At 44.8% G+C, this 12899-nt stretch overlaps 1 protein-coding gene across 1 annotated transcript in view; it reads right to left on the minus strand.

Moving 5' to 3' along the window:
- Positions 1–10192, minus strand: part of NFASC (neurofascin) — a 187835-nt gene extending 177643 nt beyond the window's left edge. Inside the window, 1 exon segment of the mRNA XM_065591527.1 lies at positions 10055–10192. The gene's annotated coding sequence lies outside the window, so the exon portion shown is untranslated.
- Positions 10193–12899: the final 2707 nt, after the last annotated feature.

Consider the following 12899-nt stretch of genomic DNA (forward strand, 5'->3'; position numbering starts at 1 on the left):
AGGGAAATGATTATTCCCCTCTATTCGGCACTGGTGAGACCACATCTGGAGTATTGTGTCCAGTTTCGGGCCCCCCACTCCAGAAAGGATGCGGACAAATTGGAGAGTGCCCAGCGGAGCGCAACGAAAATGATTAGGGGACGGGGGCACATGACTTATGAGGTGAGGCTGAGGGAACTGGGCTTATTTGGTCTGCAGAAGAGAAGAGTGAGGGAGGATTTGATAGCAGCCTTCAACTACCTGAAGGGGGGTTCCAAAGAGGATGGAGCTTGGCTGTTCTCAATGGTGGCAGATGACAGAACAAGGAGCAATGGTCTCAAGTTGCAGTGGGGGAGGTCTAGGTTGGATATTAGGAAAAACTATTTCACTAGGAGGGTAGTGAAGCACTGGAATGGGTTACCTAGGGAGGTGGTGGAATCTCCATCCTTAGAGGTTTTTAAGGCATGGCTTGACAAAGCCCTGGCTGGGATGATTTAGTTGAGTTTGGTCCTGTTTTGAGCAGGGGTTGGACTAGATGACCTCCTGAGGTCTCTTCAAACCCTAATCTTCTATGATTCTGTGTGTTCTACAACCATGTCCTTAAGCATCACAGCCACTTCCTTCCTCCCCCACCCCCATTCCAGGGGTGGAGCCAATTCCTTCTCCTCAAAGCTAAAGCAGGAAGAACAGAGTTTCCAGTGATCTGTCCCATTTCCTCACATTCAACCGTCTCAGTCACACCACTGATCTTAATGAAAGTATTCGGACTTGACTTTCTGCAGTCGCTTCTTCTGAAGTTCTGCATTCAGAGAAATAAAAAAAGCAAACCAACCCACAGCACACCAACTTTGTCAGCTCTATTAGCTGTGATGACATGTTCTTTTAAGCCTATTAATGTGGTGGTGCTGTATGTAGGTCATCTCTTGTAGATGACTAATTCATGTCCATTTACCTGCAAGGCTAGTTGGGTGACATGGAGGAACATTACCGCTGACCTCACAGAAGGATTACTTGTGTGTGAAGATTTTGCACAGGACATTCCCAATACACACAGTTCCAAATTAATTTGCTGTCAACCATCTTTCATCCCAGGATCCAGAATTTTTAATAGCAAGTTGGGTTGGGACAGCCAGGCACACAAGGAAGAGCTCTGTTATCAGGCTGAAGCCAGGCCAGCCTCACAGTTGCTACTGTGGCCAAGACAGCTGAGAAGAGGTCAGACAAAAATACAAAGCCCAGATGCTGATCTGACTGGAAAATGAAAACCCTAAAGGTCTTGGCATCTGGATCCTGGAGCTGTCAATCACCTTGATGCCCGTCACTGAAAAGCAGCACAACATGACTGTTTTTTGTTAATGTTTACTGGCCTGTTTAATTTAGAGCATTATGTGAACCAGAGATGTTCTTGTGAGTGTACGCGAGACTTGGGGGTGAGTGGATAGGAGAGAGAGACTATGTTTAAGAGCCTGTGTGATAGTCACCATAAAAGGTACATGTGTTTGGTACAAGTTACCGGAGCTTTTGTAGTAAGTTCTACAGGGGGTAAGAGAGAAGAGATGTTAGTTTAGAGGAAGGTCTGGCTCCATCTTACTTAGTAACTTAGAAACGGTGGGGGCGACGGACCTGTCTGGTTTTAAGATTAAGTTAGATAAGTTTATGGAGGGAATGGTTTAATGGTAAAACATAGTAGTCAAGGAAAGCCAAGCAATGGTAGGTAAATAGTATAATGGCTAACAGGGGTCGGGCTGGAGACTCTTGCCTATATGCTCGGGGTCTTACTGATCGCCATATTTGGGGTCGGGAAGGAATTTTCCTCCAGGACAGATTGGCTGAGCCTCTGGAGGTTTTTCGCCTTCCTCCGCAGCATGGGGCAGGGAACTCTAGCAGGAGGGTTCTCTACCAATTGAAGTCACTAGAAACAGGATTGGGGACTTCAACAGCAGAGTCCAGGGAAGGGGTAGGGACAGTTTTATGGCCTGCAGCATGCAGGGGGTCAGACCAGATGATCATAATGGTCCCTTCTGACCTTAAAGTCTATGAGTCTATCAGTCTATTTAATAATCTATTCTTATTTAGTAGTTTCCCTCCCCCCCACCTCTTTCTCCATTGCATTGGCCACCTAGAACTTCTAAGAAGTCATGCTCAACCCACACAACTGTGCATCATATATCAGTGTAGAGGGCACAACATCCTAACCAGAGATCCTATTTTGAATTTGTGCCAAGCTCTCAATCACCAGCTACACTGAAACCCTCGCAAAATCAACATGACACAGGCTTCATAGATACCAAAAAAAAAAAAAAAAAACACACACACACCACACCCTGAGGTTTGGTGTACCATGAAATGAGGACTAGACAGAGGCTTCAGCAATGCCATGTGTGCAGTCACATGTGCACAGCTACAAAGGCTCAGTTCTATCACTCTCCTCTCCCTCTCGCCTGCACACATCTGTGGGGACGTCACAAGGATCCAAACACAAAAGCCAATGAGCTTGCAACAAGCATTCTTTGTTGCTGGGTCTACTAGAAATCTGAAAGCAAGATGTCACAAATCCTGACACCATTTAAGTGACAGCAAAACAGAGCTTTTATATATTATATAAATATGCACCCTTAACCCAATAAGGGTACAGCTCAGTGTACAGATACGTCTTTATCACCATGGAGTCAAGCAGTGCTGTAAGGCATATTAGCAACTCTCCCAACTTGTCACAAACAGGGCAGTGTAATTAAACATGAGGTGGCTGGTGGTACCATACCCTACTGTGAAAGAGGCATGCAGAGGTCAGAGCTTGTAGAACAAAAGAATACAGGCTGACTCCAAGTACCAATCATCTTGATTACTTTCAGCAGAATGACGTACACCATTCACATGCAAGATTAGTGCCAATTACACATTTAACTCCCTGTTAAATAAACCTATCATGTGAAAAGGCAGGGTTGATCTTAAGCTTTTCTTCCTTAAGAAGACCTCAAAGTAGCATCAGCAACATGTGGATCAATATTTCCCTGGTAGAACCCCCCTCCCCAACACACACACTTTTAGACAGAACCTGAACTTCCCCCAGACCCTGTTCATAAGGAAAAGGCAGCCATTGCCATGTCTTCTAAGGGTTAAAAAAAAAAAAACTCGTTTAAATGGTGCTAGCGAAGGTGTATTATGTGGGTCTTGGATTTCAGCACCCTGGACAGCTGTTGAATGAATAGTCTCTAAGGGTACATCTTCACTACCAGCCGTATCGGCGGGTAGCAATAGATTTATCCGGGATCGATATATCGAGTCTCATTAAGACACGATATATCAATCCCCGAACGCGCTCACCGTCGACTCCGGAACTCCACCAGAGCGAGTGGCGGTAGCGCAGTCGACGGGGGAGCCGCGGCCGTCGATCCTGCGCCGTGTGGACCCCAGATAATTCGATTTAAGATACTTCGACTTCAGCTAGTTGCGTATCTTAGATCGATTCCCCCCCCCAGTGTAGACCAGCCCTAAGGTGCCACAAGTACTCCTGTTCTTTTTGCTGATACATACTAACACGGCTGCTACTCTGAAACCTAATGTTAACCTTGTGTGTTCCCTTAGGGCAGTGGTTTTCAATCTGTGGTCCATGGACCCCTGAGGGTTCGCAGACTATATCTAAAGGGGCACATGAAATGTTACCACCATAGAACAGTGTTTTTCAACCTGAGATCTGCAGACTATGTCTAAGATTTCCAATTGTAAACCCCTATTGTAATTCTGAACCATCTCTCAAATCAGTACCAGGGTAGTATAATCTGGTAAACAGATTTTGCCCCTGAAAGAAGAAACCAGTGACAGCAATTCACTGCAGGAACTTGGCCATGGAGAGCTGCAGTGAATCCTCCCACAGCCTTTTTGTGGAAGATATTTCCTCCTAGCCATCCAAACCTGGTATCTCTCCATTGTACATTTGGTCCAGATGAGACAAATTCAGAGCGGTCTAGAGCAGTCCTGGACATTGGTGTCCTTCAAACCACTGTTGGATACCAGTCTCAGGACAGCAACAGCCAGAATTTCTAGCTAATGCTCTTCCAGCTAACTCTTAGCTTCCCCTCACCCCCTGCAATCCAGACCTTCCCAGTCCTCCCTACAAGCCTCCAGCCTGCAGCACAGGAGTGATGCTCTTGCTGTTTTTACACACCACAGGCTGCTCCCTCTGCCTGTAAGCCATTAGTTGAGTGGGGAGTGCAGCACCAAGCAGAAAGAACCAGAGGATGCAGAGATCACCGTAGGCAGAATGATAGGATTTAACCACACAGACAGCTATAGGGGCAATAGCCCACAAACAGAGGGATTCCTTAGAGGTACAGTTACTGTTTATCCCTGTGTATTGCCCTTGAAAATGCTCACGTGCGTTAGCCATGCAAATCCATTTCTAGTTGTTAGGTTATTAATCCTTGGCCTGTTACCTCATTCACTATATATTGTAAGCCCTGTAGGAGGGCTGAGGGTCTTAATCCTTTTTTTTAAAAAATGTAATCCATCATAACATAGCAAGGTTTCTTTCAGTCCTTGTAAAATATTAACAGGCTAGTTAGCACAACAGTGAATGCAAGCTAATCCACCCTGGGCTGGGCTTCCAGGATCATATAGCAACTGCCCAGGACAGCTGGGGAAGGAGCAGCTGCACAGGTGAAAGACTGATGTCATGACATATGCTTTACTGGAGAAAGCAGCAACCAAAAAAAAAAAATTAGCCAACAAGATTTAAACCTGTAGTCCTGGATAGTTCACTTTAAAGAAAATAGTTCTGGAAAGAGATTACCTACAGGGCAAGGAGGAAAATGAAATCTTTGATGAGATTTGGTTAAAGACTACAGAATTTTTTGAATGAATCTAGTTATAAGTTTTCGCAGGCCACTCTGCTTGAAAATATCAAGGAAACGTTTGGTAATGACGAGCTGTAGTCAAATGAGACACCCCAGGAGTGTTAAGGAGACTGCCCGGGAAGTGCAGATGAAAAATTAGGTTTTGGAATAAGAACTATGTTAAAAAGAACAGCAAGAAATGTGTTTATTCCCCCACCCCAATGCTAACCAGGCTTTAAAAACATAAACACATACCTCACAACAGCAACTAGTAAACACTCCAGTGCAATCAAGCAAAGCAATTATGGATGGGGAGCATTCTAATTGTGGCCCAGATCCTGCAATATGGTCTGCACAGACTTTTGCACCTAGAGAGAAACCCACTGGCTTCAACGTAGCTCCATGCAGGTGCAAAGGTCTGTGCAGATCATATTGCAGGATCTGGGCCATAATTAGAATGTTCCCCATCCATAATTGCTTAGCTCAATTGCATTTAATACCCATGGACTACTTTGAAAATCTCAAGAGATAGTTCAGACTTCAGCTCAAATCTTCAGACTTCAGCTCTGCTTATCTTTGTTTATCTGTATAATGTCCAGGTTTAGCGAGTGCCTTTAATCCCTTCCTTTTACAAGCACTAACAAACAAAAACAAACACACACACACAGACAAACAAAAAAACCCTTTCATTCAGGATCCATAAGTATTTCCTTTGATCAGAAGGTTTTAATGGAGATTTAAAGCAAAAGTTATTCACTCCTTGTGATGGCTTGGTCAGAACACAACTGTTTCCAATATGAAAATACAAAACATTGCTGGACAAGACTCTTAGTAATTGATCAACTGTGCTGTTTACATGGCAGCATTCACAGGAACATGAAGTGCCACTTATGGTAAGTGTATCGATTCCACCATTTCAGAGTCCTGGTATTCAGGGTTTGGCAAGTCACTTGCCATTTAAGATTTAAAATGTTGCAAGGAAAGCAACATGCTTTCATCCCACAGCAACATTGCTTACAAAATAACTGGACACAGTCTGGATATAGCATTGGACATTACCAGTTACATGAATGATTATGGAAGTAAAATTAAATTTCAGTATAAACCGCTCCAAAAGAAAGACAAAATTAAAGCTGCATTAGAAAAAATGTTTATTCAATACTTCCCTTTCATTTGTGAAACAAATACTAATAAAAGCCTCATTGCTGTCTGTCAGTGTCCATTTTCTTTCAACTTGCCCTTCTCACGACCACAAATAACTCACCAACAGTATTTCAAACCTAAGATCCCAATAACCAGTAGTCTTCATCTACAAATTCTGTTCTATTTTTCTTCTTCCTTCTGCTGTTTTTAGTCTAAGAACCCAAAGTCCCTTCCCAAACCACAATTCAACAAGCTGCATCTGATCACACAAATAACTCCTTTTCAATAAACACCTTTAAATTACTGCTTTGTAAAACACAAAGAGGACAAGAGACCAATACATGAGCCCTCTCTCACAAATGTTTACTCACATAAGTAGCCCCAACACATGCAAGAAGCCTCACTGAAGCCCCAAGACAGCTTTCAGAAGTATGGGTATGCAGGATTAGGCCTTATCTATTGCTACTGTATTATGACTGAGCATCTCTAATCATTTTTGGTGTTGGTGCAATATAGAAAACCACCCCAATGGCACTTAGCCAGCAACAGTGACAATTATACAGAAGACCCAGGAATGTTGAGACAGTTGGATCACATGAATGTCTGAACAGGCAGTTGAATAATTAATTGCAAATTAACATTCATTGTGAATTTTGGCAGTTTTCTCATCTAATAATTATTCAGGAGCAGATTATTTGACCAGCTCTGATTTCATTGTGGAGCCTGAACAAAGGTGACAAAGTTACAGAAAGAGGTAGTATCAACTCTGCAGCACACAATCACTGCCAGCAGTGCCAACTCTCACAGTACTGATGTTGTACTTAAAGCCCCAGCCCCTGGAGTCATATTATTCCATGAAAATCTTGGCTTTGTTTTTATAAGGTTTCTAGCCCTCATGTCTGCAGAGAAAAAGCTTGAAGATGTGACCCTAAAGACACAAAAAAGGTGTGTGTGTGGGGACAAATAAAAAGGACCCAAGTTTTACTTTTACTTTTTTTTTAAAATCTCAGGATTTTTGCAACCTTGGCGTTGGAAACATGGCATCCCATTTCCTGCCATCCTGCAGGAGGACCTGGATGTGCTTCCATAAGAGCCTGGAGGGTTTGTTAACTGAAATCCACGAGAAGAAAATGCTAGCTGGTGGAGGGACAAGGGAATCACAGCCACTGAAGGAGATGTGCTGATTGTACAGGGTTGAAAACCTATGAGCCACCTGGAGGAGATTGCTTGGGAACCCATTTCTTGGGATCGGTGGAGATTTCAGCAGCGACCCTCCTTCCTTAGCTTATTGCAAACCTCTCCCATGCTTTTCAGGGAATAACTCTCTATTCTAGATGGTAGAGAGTTGCTCCCCACCCTCTCATATGTTTTCCAGCAGGTGGGGTGGGTGTGCATATACCATTTCACACACACAAACTGCTTCTGTCAGCAGGCAGGGTAAAGACGTTTGTAGGAGCAGGTGGACATGAAACTAGAGATGCATGGTAGAGTGAGTTCAGGGAGGGATTTTAAAACCAAGAGGGCATTTCTATGTTGGATTCGGAAATGGACAGGTAGTGAGTGAAGTGGACAAGGGCCCAGGGATGACACGGTTCCACATTCTGGAGCAAGAGATAAAATAAAATAACTAAGCTTTTTGCTGCAATAGGCATCACCATTATTATTATTGTGTGTGTGTGTATATATATATATATATATATATATATATAAATAAAAATTATAACTGTAGCCCTTAATGAGCCCTAGTCATGGACCAGGATCCCCTCATGTTACATTAGTACAATGGGACCCCAAATCAACCCTCCAAACCCGAACCACCCTGACCTAGGAGTCCATTTCCAAGTTTTGCAGACTATGCCCATCTCTATGTTTAGCTGAGATTATCTGTATACACTATGTGAATGGAACAGTCTCATGTCACATCTATAAAAAAAAAGAGCAGATCGCATGTGCTCCAGATCAAAGCAATTAATAGAGAAATAGCATGATCCTGAATTTAAGTGGCTATTTTTCATACTAGACTGTGGTGTTAAGAAGTTTTGGGGGAAACAAAGCAGTCATGCTGGCACTCAATTTAACTGTCTGCCGAAGGGTAGGCATTTTACAGAAACCTGGTTAACAATGAAGGAGCCAGCATCTCAATCAAAATCCCTGAATTTTTGCTTTTGTCTTCAGCATTTGTTAGGAGTACCTAGGCAACAGTGGCATCTCCACCATATTCATCTTAAAACAGTAAGATGTCTGGATCTCAGTATGCCAAATTTCTGTCACATACACAAACACACACACTTACACTTTGTATAGCTTTGCTCTCAGAAAGAGAAAGCTGGAGATATCGCTTCAGAAATAATACTGAGTAGACAACACTGCTAGTCTTAGGATCTGACCTTGAAGAAAAACAAAAAACCCAGACAGATTCTAAAAAGAACTATCATAATTTTCAGTGAAAACATTTCTCTCAACCTTTCTGACCCTTAGTATAACCTCCCCATTCAGATCTTTTGCACTTATTCAACGATCTCGCCCACTACATACATGTTATTTGTGTGTCCATGTTTTCCAAGGAGCAGACACGGCCAAATAAATAAACATCACACTGTATCACACCAACATATCATTCTTTCAGGCCCCAAAGGTTCCTACAGCAGACATGGACTGTTCACACACAATAAAAGGAAGAGTGTTTATATGTCATTATGACCAGTTCCGGCACATTTCCTAGAGACAGCGAATAGCTAAACCTGCTGTAGAGTCAGGAGTACACATGATTCAGCACTTACCACCTGACTAATACCAGCTAGTCTCACACACCGGCACAACAGAACTTGCATATTTAAAAAAACAATGTTAACAGGGACAAAGAACCCATCTCCCCATCTTATAAGCAATGTATCTCTTGGCAAGGCCTCGATGCACATATTGCAACCTCACACTCCAGGTATTTTCATAACAGCCCCACTGGATTAGGTCAGTAGTCCAGATACAAGCAGGGTACTGGGTTGCCAGCAGCCTTAGGGGGAAGGTTAAATGAAATAAAATAGCCTGTAGTAAACAATTAAGAAATAACCATCCAGGAAGGGGGGGGTGGAATTCCCTCCCCTATCAAAGGTTGGTACATACCCTGAAGCAGGCTCATGGTTTATGTCCATGCTACCTTTCCTTTCTGCACCTAAGTGCCCCCAAGAAATTGACACAAGTATTTTCACACACACATACTATAATGCCATTCAACATTTAGACATCACAGGCGAAAAACAAACCACCAAACTTTTGGTTTCAGATACCAGCCCTGATGTTCACATTTCCCTCACGAAGGGAGAGCAAGATATTAGAGCCAGGAGATCTTCCACGAGGTCCAAAAGCAGACACGTTCCCAGTGCACAGTTTTGTTTTACAAAATTTGGAATAAAGGTGGGGGGAAAGGGGGAGAGAGAGAAAATCTCTCTCTGGCAGATTCTGCAGCTGTCTTGTGGGTGGAACTTCTGTGGGATTCCACAGCTAGAGTGACCACAGAACCAGGCATCTCAACTCTCCGTACATGGCATGAAGCCAAATTACACCCTCCCTCCCAGGAGGCTGTGTCACACCCAGATGCTGCCCTTGGGTGGAGAGGGCACCCAGGGAAGACGGTGAGGGCTGAGCGCCTCCGCAGCAGGATGGAATCGGGGCCACGGTTAAGAGGATTGTCCAAATCCCCTTGTAAGGCGCAGGGTTAATCGCTCGCCCTCCCCAGCGGGAGCCGCTTGCTCACGGACCCCAAAGATGTCCAGCCCCGTTCTTCTCTGCGCTGAGCAGATCGCCCTGCGGACCAGACCAGGGCGGGATGGGGACTGCAGCAGCAGGGAGAGGACGGGGGATGTTTGGGGGCGATGGGGGGCAGGGGGAGGAGACGGGACAAGGGGGACTCGCCCAGGAGGGATGCAGGAGGCAGCTTTGCGCAGCCCCGGCATGGAGAAGGGGAGCAAGCGCAGAGGGGCCCGATCCCGCCCCTTTGCAAACCCAGCCACAAACACACGCAAGGGCAGCGGCGGCATCTCTGCACCTGGCCCTGCCCGCAGCCGCCTCCCTCGCACCGCGCCCGGCCCGCAGCATCGCTTTACCTGGCCCGGCCGGGGCTGCAGCTCGGCACGCGCCTGCCTCTGGCCTCCCTGCGCCCGCTGCACGAGCGCTGCGCCCCTGCTCCGCGCCGGGCTGCCCAGCTCATCCTCCTGCAGCCTCCCCCCTCCCACTCCCGCAGTAGGGCAGGGACCAGCGGGCTCGCCGCCGACCGCCGCGTGCGCGCTCTGGGGTGTCTGCGCGCCCCCGGGCAAGGGGGAGCCGAGCGCGCTTCTGTTGCTGCAAGTCCCAAGTCCCGCTGCTGTGTTGCCCCAGAGGCGGCACGGGACTGCCCTGCACCACTGCTTACGGGGGGGGGGGGAAGAGAGAGAAGAGAAGTAGTAATTAATGAAGAGTCATTAGCAGGGAGGGAATAAGGAGGCAATGGCCTCGTTAATGAGTGGGGTTATTGCCTCCCTCATAGGAAATTAGATTAAATGAGAGAAGTCATTGCCCTGGGGGGTAAGAGCAAGAGGGGGCAATTAATGGGGAGGAGAGAGTAATTAATGAGGCAACAGAGGAAGAGTTAATGGGGTAAATGGAAACGTAATGAATGCAGGAGTTGGTCTCCTTGACTACCCCACTGATGGTAAAATGCACCTTTACTACCTTATCATTTAATTCATGAGAGTCGTGTTTGTTTTACTGAACTTGAGTTTTTAAACTGGAATGAATATATTAAATAGGGAGGGGTAAATTAATGAATGGGAATAAATTCCTGAAGGAAGAGAGGCTGGGTAATGACGGATAGGTAAGGCATGGGGATCAAGGGTATTTAATACATCATAGTAATTCATACTAATTTACTAGTAGTAGACTCCTTACTCTTTTGTCTGAAAAGAAATTTTAATTGTGAAAGGTCAAGATGTTTAATTTTGACCATTTCATTACTTTTTTCCTGAATATTTTGTCAATTCAAAATGTCCACCCTGATTCACAAGACCCCTTTGGTTTCAACAAATCAGCATTTTTCAATAAAAATGATTAATCAGAAGATCCCCAGCTTGCTCTAGTTTTGTTGCTCAGGACACTAAGTTCCTGCAGCCTTTAGAGTTGTCTATACACAGCGGAGCCAGACTCTCAGGTGAAAGACCCTAGTCTGTTTACTGACACTGCTGTTTGTTTTCTGAGGAAATCTGATTCCTTAATCATTAAGCAGAGGTTGCAGCCTCCCAGAAAAGCATGTTCAGCTGCCCATTTAGCATAGGCTTATCCACATTATCTCAGGCTCCAGCCGAGAGTCAGTAGCTTGGATTAGCACTCCACTTTCTCCTTTTAAACATTTGTGGGAACCACTTTGTTTTTGGACAAAGTCCTGTTATCTGGGAGAATGATCTGCTGTTGTATCAACCCATCATTGGAAGTTGTTCAGACCCTAAGATAAGGGGTGTTTTATCTGAACTTTAACTGCATACTGCTCTCTTTTACAGAGAAAGTAGCATTTAAGGTTGATAAGGTAATTTTTGTTCTTGACTAGAGATGTAGCAGAATGCCTAAGTAACTTCTATATAAGTCTATTGAGTTTGTCAACCCCCACTGATTCCATTCTTATTACATTCTATAAGACTATTTCCATAAGAAAAGCTACAAGATTTGAAGCCAACGGGTTCATTTTAGAAGGCGAAGTGGATATCAAGAAGAACAGGAGTACTTGTGGCACTTTAGAGACTAACAAATTTATTAGAGCATAAGCCACGAAAGCTTATGCTCTAATAAATTTGTTAGTCTCTAAAGTGCCGCAAGTACTCCTGTTCTTTTTGAGGATACAGACTAACACAGCTGCTACCCTGAAACCTGGATATCAAAGGGGAAAGAACAGTATGTTAATTCAAGATCTCTGGGTCTTGATTTAAGTATAGGAGAATGCCTTATACACTTATTCCCTACCATGTGATTAAAATGTAAAAATGTCATAACATCCTTAGCTCTATTACTGACTATTTAGATTTAGAGCCTTTAAACAAAAAAATACCTACACCCTACTTGACTTTTCACCATTTATGCTATTTTGCATTTTGCACTTCACTCAGATTTGACAGTGATAGAAATAACTATAAACTATCATTCTATTTCAGTAGCATGCCTCCACTCAAAATCAGCACCCTATTATGCTAACTGTAAACAACAAACGGGTCCCTGCCCCAGAGAGCCCACACGCTAAGGTCCCAGTCCTGTGCTCTGATCCCTACAGGCAGACCCTTACACCCACAAAAAGTCCAATGCAAGGATCAGGGCCTGACTTGCCTGTTCTAGAGTACTTCCCCAATGTTGTCACGTTTAGATTCACAACCCCGCAGGGCAAGAGTGAAATGAGAATCCCAACACCCTTCTGGCAAAACAGATACAGTACTAGAGAAAAGATACAAATATAGAGGAACCTCATTGATTTCTACAGATCCTAAATAGGATTACATAGACATGGCTTGATTAAATACTACAGGTTTTTAAGATATTATTGTCACGGAGTATTGGGGGACTCAGGGCCCTGCACCCCCGGCTTCCTGCGATTCACCATGACTCTCAGCCAGCCAGTAAAGCAGAAGGTTTATTTGGATGACAGGAATACAGTCCAAGACAGGTCTTGCAGGCACAGACAACAGGGCCCCCCTCAGTTAGGTCCAGCTTGGGGTCCCAGGGCATCCCAGCCCACCCCCCTTTGGGGGGTCAGAGCCATCTCTGCCTCCCAGCCATCTCTCCAGCCCGCTTCCAGCACTCTGCCTTCAGCGACCCCTCCCACCGCCTTTGTTCAGTTTCCCGGGCCAAGGTGTCACCTGGCCTCCAACCCCTTCCTGGGTTCTCATGTTACACGCTCAGGTATTCGCCTTCGGGCAGACTCCCATCCCCCAATGC

This window comes from Chrysemys picta, chromosome 4 (genome assembly GCF_011386835.1).
Source record: "Chrysemys picta bellii isolate R12L10 chromosome 4, ASM1138683v2, whole genome shotgun sequence".
Classification (NCBI taxonomy): Eukaryota; Metazoa; Chordata; order Testudines; family Emydidae; genus Chrysemys; species Chrysemys picta.